Source organism: Coenobita brevimanus, chromosome 1 (genome assembly GCF_032717465.1).
Source record: "Coenobita brevimanus isolate Jiangsu-jjx chromosome 1, ASM3271746v2, whole genome shotgun sequence".
In the NCBI taxonomy this organism is placed as follows: domain Eukaryota; kingdom Metazoa; phylum Arthropoda; class Malacostraca; order Decapoda; family Coenobitidae; genus Coenobita; species Coenobita brevimanus.
Window position 1 is genome coordinate 41,984,778 of NC_136954.1, and position 7,500 is coordinate 41,992,277.

Here is a 7,500-nt window from a genome sequence, read left to right on the forward strand (position 1 = left end):
GGAGAGAAGGGAAGCGTGTGGAGAGGAAGGGATGGGAGAGGAGGGAGGTGGAAGACGGTATGGGAAGAGAGAGGAAGGGAAGAGGACTGAATAGGGGAGGTGGGGAAAGGAAAAGAGGGAAGGGATCGAGAAGGGAGGAAAGGAAATGAGAAGGGAAGGGAGGGGAAGAAAAGGGAGAGGAAGGGGGGACGTAAGGAAGAAAATGGTGCCAGAAGGACAGAAAGATGGGGGTAAGCAAGAGGGTTTCGGAAGGGATGAGAAAGACGGGAGGGAGGAGGGGTTGTAAGAAATTTTAGATAGCAAAAGTAGAGAGAGAAAAAAAAAAAGCGAAGTAGAACACAGGAGTGGAGAAAAAAGGAAGAATTAGAGAAAGAAAGTGTAAAGTATAAAATGGGGGGAAGAAAAGTAGAGGAATGGAAAAGGCAGAGGGAAAGATTGTTAGAACGAGAGGGTTTGTAATACGAAGTATATGGGTGCGCAAGATTCAAGAAGAGAGAAAGACATGGTGTGGAAGAGATAGAAGAACGAGAGAGTAATAAGATATGTGACGTGAAAAGTAAAATAAGATGGAGATGGAGGATTTTTGGTGACAGAATGCAAGAGCGAAAGTAAGGCATGGAGAAGCCCCCTTTATTACAATAATTTCTAAAGCATGTGATAACGATAGATCATGTCTGCCCTTTCTGAATCGTTCCTGACTACACTCTATAATGTGAGATGCAGGCTAATCACATCTAAGAAGACTAAGTGTTATGTAAATTACCGTAAAAATATAGGGTCTTTTTTACAACGGGTACACATTTACGACTAAGGAGGAAAGAGAAATGCATTTGAAAGTGAGGAAGAACTAGGAAACGAAATGAGCACGTGAAGGGAGGAAAGGAGAGAAAAAGCGGAAGAAAGATAGAGAGAGAGAGAGAGAGAAAAAAAAAAAACATATGGAACTAGTGAAAATTAAAGGGACAAGTAGGGGAAAATGAGGTGGGAAGAATTGAGGAGGCGAGAGAGAGAGAGAGAGAGAGAGAGAGAGAGAGAGAGAGAGAGAGAGAGAGATAGGAGTATAAGAATGAGAGAAGGGGAGAATAATGTAAGAGTTTAAGAGTCGAGGAAATGACCTGGAAGTAAAGAGGAATGGAAGAGAGAGGGAAGAACGAAGGAACAGTGAGACAAATGAAACTGAAAGAAGGGTGAAGGCTGTGAGATGTAACAGTGCATGAGTTTAGTTGAGAGGAAAGAAGGGGGAGAGAACGCAACGAGAGAGATGGACATGAATGGAGGTAAGGAAGAATGGTGAGGCGGAGGAGAGAGGAAAAAAAATGAGAAATTGGGAAGAAAATGAAAGGGTTGGCTATAACTGGAGATTATGAGTTTGAAGGACGCAGAAGGGAGGGGAAAGTAAGCAAGATGAAAGTTGGGGGACGTTTGCTAAATTTTTATGATAACAGCATATCTACCCATACATACCCTAGGCCAGTACTTATAAGTGGTGTATGTATATATATATATATATATATATATATATATATAGAGAGAGAGAGAGAGAGAGAGAGAGAGAGATACTGGATAACTTAAATAGTGGTGAAAGAAAGAATATGATAATTAACCCGAGGCGTCCCATCGACGTATGGGTACGTCTCAATGTTTTGTCACAGCTAGACCCATCGGTACGACATACTGGTACGTCGCGCAATTGCAAGGTTCATAATTTGCACAATTTTCAATTTTCGTGCGTGATTTTTGGTATGTATACATGGGACACCTTCCTCTACAAGATGCCAGGCAGGGACAATGCCTTACACCACATGACCTCCCCCCCCCTGCATACCATTGTCTCAGCAATTCAACCATTACCAGTGACCTGGCCAATAAAGACATTCAGGGCCAGAGTGATTCCCTAATCGATGACAGTGTGGAGGACAAAGTTTACGTAACATTAGAGGAAGAAACAGTCAGAAATGATGATAAGGTAATATTGCCAAAAAAGGTCAGGTATGTTGATGTGTTAATGAGTGAAACAATGGTTATATTGCCTATATTACTGTTTGAAAACCAATATACTCTCGTACTACATATAAATTCGTACCAAATAAATATTTAAATACAGTTTATGAGTGGTGTGGAATAGTTACCCTCTCATAGAACTCGTTTTCTTTGGAGCCAGCCTGATAGAAAACCCATTAAGGTAAGGAGTACTGCTACCTGTATCGAGTATTTTAAACCTCAGGTGAGCGATTTCTCTATGAATTTTCGATGTTTCTCACCAAAAGCGGAGGTTTGAGCCAACAAAATTTTTTTCCAAAATTGGTCGGAATTGGGGGGAGTCAGTGGTGGAAAATCGGTCGGGACAGGGGAGGTTAAGGTGCAAATCAGGTGAAGAGAGAACACAAGGATATCATAGTGTAGGTGAGCAGTGTGTGAAGAATGACGAAGGAAAGGTAGTGGTGAACAGTAAGGATATTAAAGACGGCTGGAGATAACATTATAACTCATTGCCGAATGAGGAGTTTGACTGGAGCAAGGAAGGTTTGGAGTCAGCTGATCCAGTGTTTGGTCCTTGGCCTTTAATTGATGTACTACTGCGAGCATGGCAATCAGGTGGGAAAGGCAGCAGGTGTGTCTGGGTTGACTGCTGAAATACTGAAGGCCTCAGGAGATGTAGAGTGAGGTTAGTTACTAATCTGATAAATACGATAATAGATGAGTGTGTTGTCCCAGATTATTTGCTGAAGAATATGACTGTAAATCTGTACAAGGGGAAGGTGATGCCCTGGAAAGAGGAAATTATAGAAGTATAACACTTTTGGACCTTATAATGAAGGTAATAGAGAGAGTTCTAGAAGGATTGATTATTTTATGTGTGAATATAGATGAGATGCAGTTTGGGTTTATGCCACACAAAGGGACCGCCGATGCCATATTCATTGTTCGAGAGCATCAGGAAAAATATATAGGAAAGAAAAGTGATCTATCCTTTGTTTTTGTTGATTTGGAGAAGGTCTTTGACAGAGTCTCTAGGGAGGCAGCGAGGTGGGCAATTAGAATGCTTGGGATAGAGGAGTGGCTGGTTAGAGTGGTTATGACTATGTATGTGGGTGCTTGCACCCAGGAGATTTGAGTGATGAGTTTTCTGTGAATGTTGGTTTGCATCAGAGGTCAGTCTTGAGCCCCTTGTTTGTCATGGTATTTGAAGCTCTCTCATATGACATCAGAAATGGACTCCTGTGAGAGATGTAGTATGCCGATGAATTGGTGTTTATTGCAATTGCAGAGAATGAAAGGGAGATGGAGGAATGACTTAGGAAGTGGAGAGATGGTATGGGGCAGAATGGCTTGAGAGTATGTGCAGATAAAACACAGGTGATGGTATCCAGGGTTGGTGGTGGTACTGTCAAAGAAGAGGGAGAGTGGCCATGTGTGGTTTGCCACAAGGGCGTGGGAAGCAATTCCATCTTGTGCAGTGTTTGCGATAAGTGGGTGCATAAGAGGTGTACGGTAGTAGTATTAGAGTTAGACTGTGGGATATTGTTGATCTTATGTGTGCAGTGTGTCGGGCAGATCATGTGGAAATCATCAGGCATGAAAGGATTGATCTTGCTGGTGAGTCTCTCCCATGCGTGCAAGAGTTTTTTTAATTGGGGGACATGTTTTGTGTTGGAGGTGGCTATGGTGGAGGAGTGGTTGGAAGAAGTTCAGAGAGCTGTTGCATCTCCTGACATTGAGAGGGCTCTCCCTCCCTGCTAAGGGGATCTTTGTATGCAGCATGTGTTAGGAGTAATGCTGTATGGTAGTGAGACCTGGACAGTAAAGGAACAGGATATTCGTAGGCTCAGACGTACAGAAACTACAGTGATTAGCTGGATGTGCAGTGCGTCCTTGAGTGTGAGGCCTGGGGAATCTAGGTTTATGGTGGAAGAGTTAAGAGGAAGGATGGGACTGGAGTGTGTTGGCACTGTGATGTGAAGAGGTAGACTGAGTTGATTTGGGCATGTGGAGAGGATGGGGGATGACAGTTGGGTGCTGAAAGTGAGAAGTATTAACGATGGGAGTATGGTTGCAAGAAGCAGACCGAAAAAGACCTGGGACGAGGTCATCGAGCGTGACCTCAGGAATAATGGTCTGAACAGGGAGGCTGCCATAGATAGAGCAGCATGGAAAGCCGCCATTAGGTGACCAAGGCCGACGCATGCAGTGGCTTTGGAGCCTTTATAACTGAAACAGTCTTCGCCTGGGCATCGATGGTGTTAATCAGATTCATTTATATTAATTACTCTAGTCAGTCAGATTTTACCTGATGGAGCCAGGCCACTTCCATACCTTCAGTACTAAGTTGTAGATGCATAAATTTCTATGAGCCATAGCTCTTGGCAAGGAATGAGTCTTCTTGGTTCCTAGCGAGATTGACCCTCCAGGTCTACTACATGTATTCGTCAGCTGTGATGAAGGAGGTTAGGAGTCATCATCAGGCAGTCCTGCCTGGCGTTTCTGTGGTTAGCTAAGTCAGTATGTTAAAAATCTTGACATTCATGGTTAGGTAATTTCCTGGGTGGATGATACACCAAACATGTTCAGTTCATGCCCATCCCCTCCCAGGACAACACCCAGTGCATTCATCCAATATTACAGACATTAAGTAATACACCTATTTATCTTGGAAAACTGTGGGTATTTTTTGCTGGGATTAGGGCCGGGAGCTGCTGCCCCTCTCCAGCATCGAGGCATTCTATAGACTTCATTACGTACTTGAGCGTGTTCCTATATACATAGGACACTTCATTTGTCTTGATAACTAAGGACAGCTACTCTCTTAGGGGGCCAAGGATGAGGACAGCACTCCCTCCCGGAACCTGTAAGTGGAGTTCTTGTTGTGCATGCAGTTTTGCCTAGAATTTAAGTATACCCTTACATTAAGTCCATTCTAATTCCACCTGTCATTCATCCAATCCCTATTTCGAAAGTGACCAGCCTGCCATCACCTGAGTGTCCGTATGTGAGAAAGAAACCTCAAGCACCCCTCTGATGAAAACTCTTGCGGTCCCCATCCGTTTGGAGCGCCTTGACTCACTTAAACAACCAGCTTCTGTGTGATAATATGTTTACCACCCAGCACCTTAAATAGTTGCTTGGATTGCAGTAAATCATTCGGTTTGTCATTCAGTGTTTGTGAAAGTTTGACTACATCAAGTGAATGGATGATGTATTCAACACCTATGACGTGTGTGTGTGTGTGTGTGTGGTGGTGGTGGGGGTCATCTGAATGAAATATTGATAATATTCTTGCCAGGTCGGAACTGGGATCGAGGACGGTGACCGTTCCTGCAAACCCCCAGGCATAGTTTCTGTGCTTCCGGTTAAGTACATTTTGTGTCGGTAATCATCTCTCACTGTCTGTCTGTCTGTCTCTCTAATATATATCTCATCTCATCAGCCGTTTGTGTGTCCACTGCTGGACCGGCCTATCCCGACCGAAGTGGGGACGATACAGCCAATGTACCTCTACCAAGTGGCTTAGGCTGTCTAGTAGAGATTGTATGTAGGGTGAGAAGTGCTTGTAAGTGTAATTGGAGTATTGGAGTGGCTTTGGATGTGTGTGTACTGTAGTTTGTGAACCAAGTGTAATCGGCCTGCACAAGCCGACTGGGTGCTAGCATACTTTATAGTATGCGACACTGGTTCAACCACAGCATCCCTTGTGTCCGCCGATGCAGTACGTGGCCTGAAAAACGCTCCCAAAGTTTATTACCCTGGCTGGGCGCGAACCCTCGTTCTTCAGTGTACGAAAACGCACTCTTTACCGCTGTACCACAGAGGCTTCATATATATATATATATATATATATATATATATATATATATATATATATATATATATATATATATATATATATATATATATATATATATATATATATATATAATCTGTAATATATCTGTATATTTCAATCTACTTATCAGTCTATCTGTCTCTCTGTATTCATTATCCATCTAAAATATTTATCTTTCTGTCTATCTAACTGTCTGTCTGTTATAATCCACCCACCCACACCGTATCATCCACCTAACTATACTCCACCGACACCACAATACCACCCACACCCCCGTCCCACCTACACCCCACCACTATCACTACCACACACAAGTTTGCTGTCTCAACTCACTCAAACTTTTGGCACATTTTGTAACCGCTGGGGTCTCTCCGCATGGGCAGGTTTTATCCCTATTTACATTTTCGCCTTCTTTGCCAGGAAATGCATTGTAGTGTTTCCAGGAACGAGACCTCGCCGCCTTAGGTCTTTGGTGGTCCTGAGATATTAACACTGACATGGAATTTACTGAGCGTTTGGCTAGTGTGTGTGTGTGTGTGTGTGTGTGTGTGTGTGTGTGTGTGTGTGTGTGTGTGTGTATCATTATAACATTATCATCATCACCATAGGGACCAAGATAGCTCCTTTGCAATGAAGTTATGTGTAATTTTAAACAAACATTGATCTTACTTGTGTAGAGAATGGAGAATGAGAGTCTAAGACAGTATATATACGGGTGGGGTGGAGGAGGATAAGGGAAGAGAGAAGCCGAAGATGAGGTAGTAGGATGAGGTGGAAAAGTATATTAGTGAAAGGGGTGTGAACTGGAGGAAAAGCCAGCCTGATGGCGGAGCGCTGGACGACATAGAAGCGATTCGTTTGTGGCCAACCATTTCCGCGATTAAGGCGTCATGCTATGGATTAATAGACAGACATGTTAAAAGAATGAGTGAAATTTGTGAAAATATTCTCCAGTAATTTCTTATGTTTACATGTTCTTGTTATATCTACTAGTAAAGCATGAAGGTGGGACTTACTTAGCATGAAATACACCACATATATGAACGTTTATCTTAACCGGTTAATTCTAACAATCCATTTTTATACTTTACTAGCCCAATAGCTCGACTCTGACAACTCCCCGTAGGAATCATCTCCCTGCCCACCTATTTTCCCCTATGGATCTATAAACACCTATGGTCCCACTTACCTCCAAGGACCTATATTAGTCCATGGATCTATATTCCCCAGGGATCTGTTTTGCACATGGACCACAGATCCCACGTGAGCTTAGTTTCCCCCATGGGTCAATTTTCCCCATGTGCCAGTTTTTTCCCTACGAACCTAAATTCCCCATGTACCCATTTCTCCTGTGAACTTTTTTTTTTTTTCTTTTACACCATGGACCTCTCTTCCCCCCCATGGATCTATTTTTTTTTTTTCCATAGATTTTTCTCCGTGGAACCACTTACTCCGTGAGCTCATTTTCCTTCATGAACCTCTTTTTCATCCACTTACTCTTTTCCTTCCATTGACCATTTTTCCTCAGTGTACCTATTGTACCCATAATCCTCTTTCTCATGCACCTATTTTCCCCATGGACCTGTTCTTCCCCACAGACCCACTTTTTTCCCATGGGTACCCTAAACACCGAATCCCCACATGGACCTATCTTCTCTCCGGAAACTATTTCATCTTTG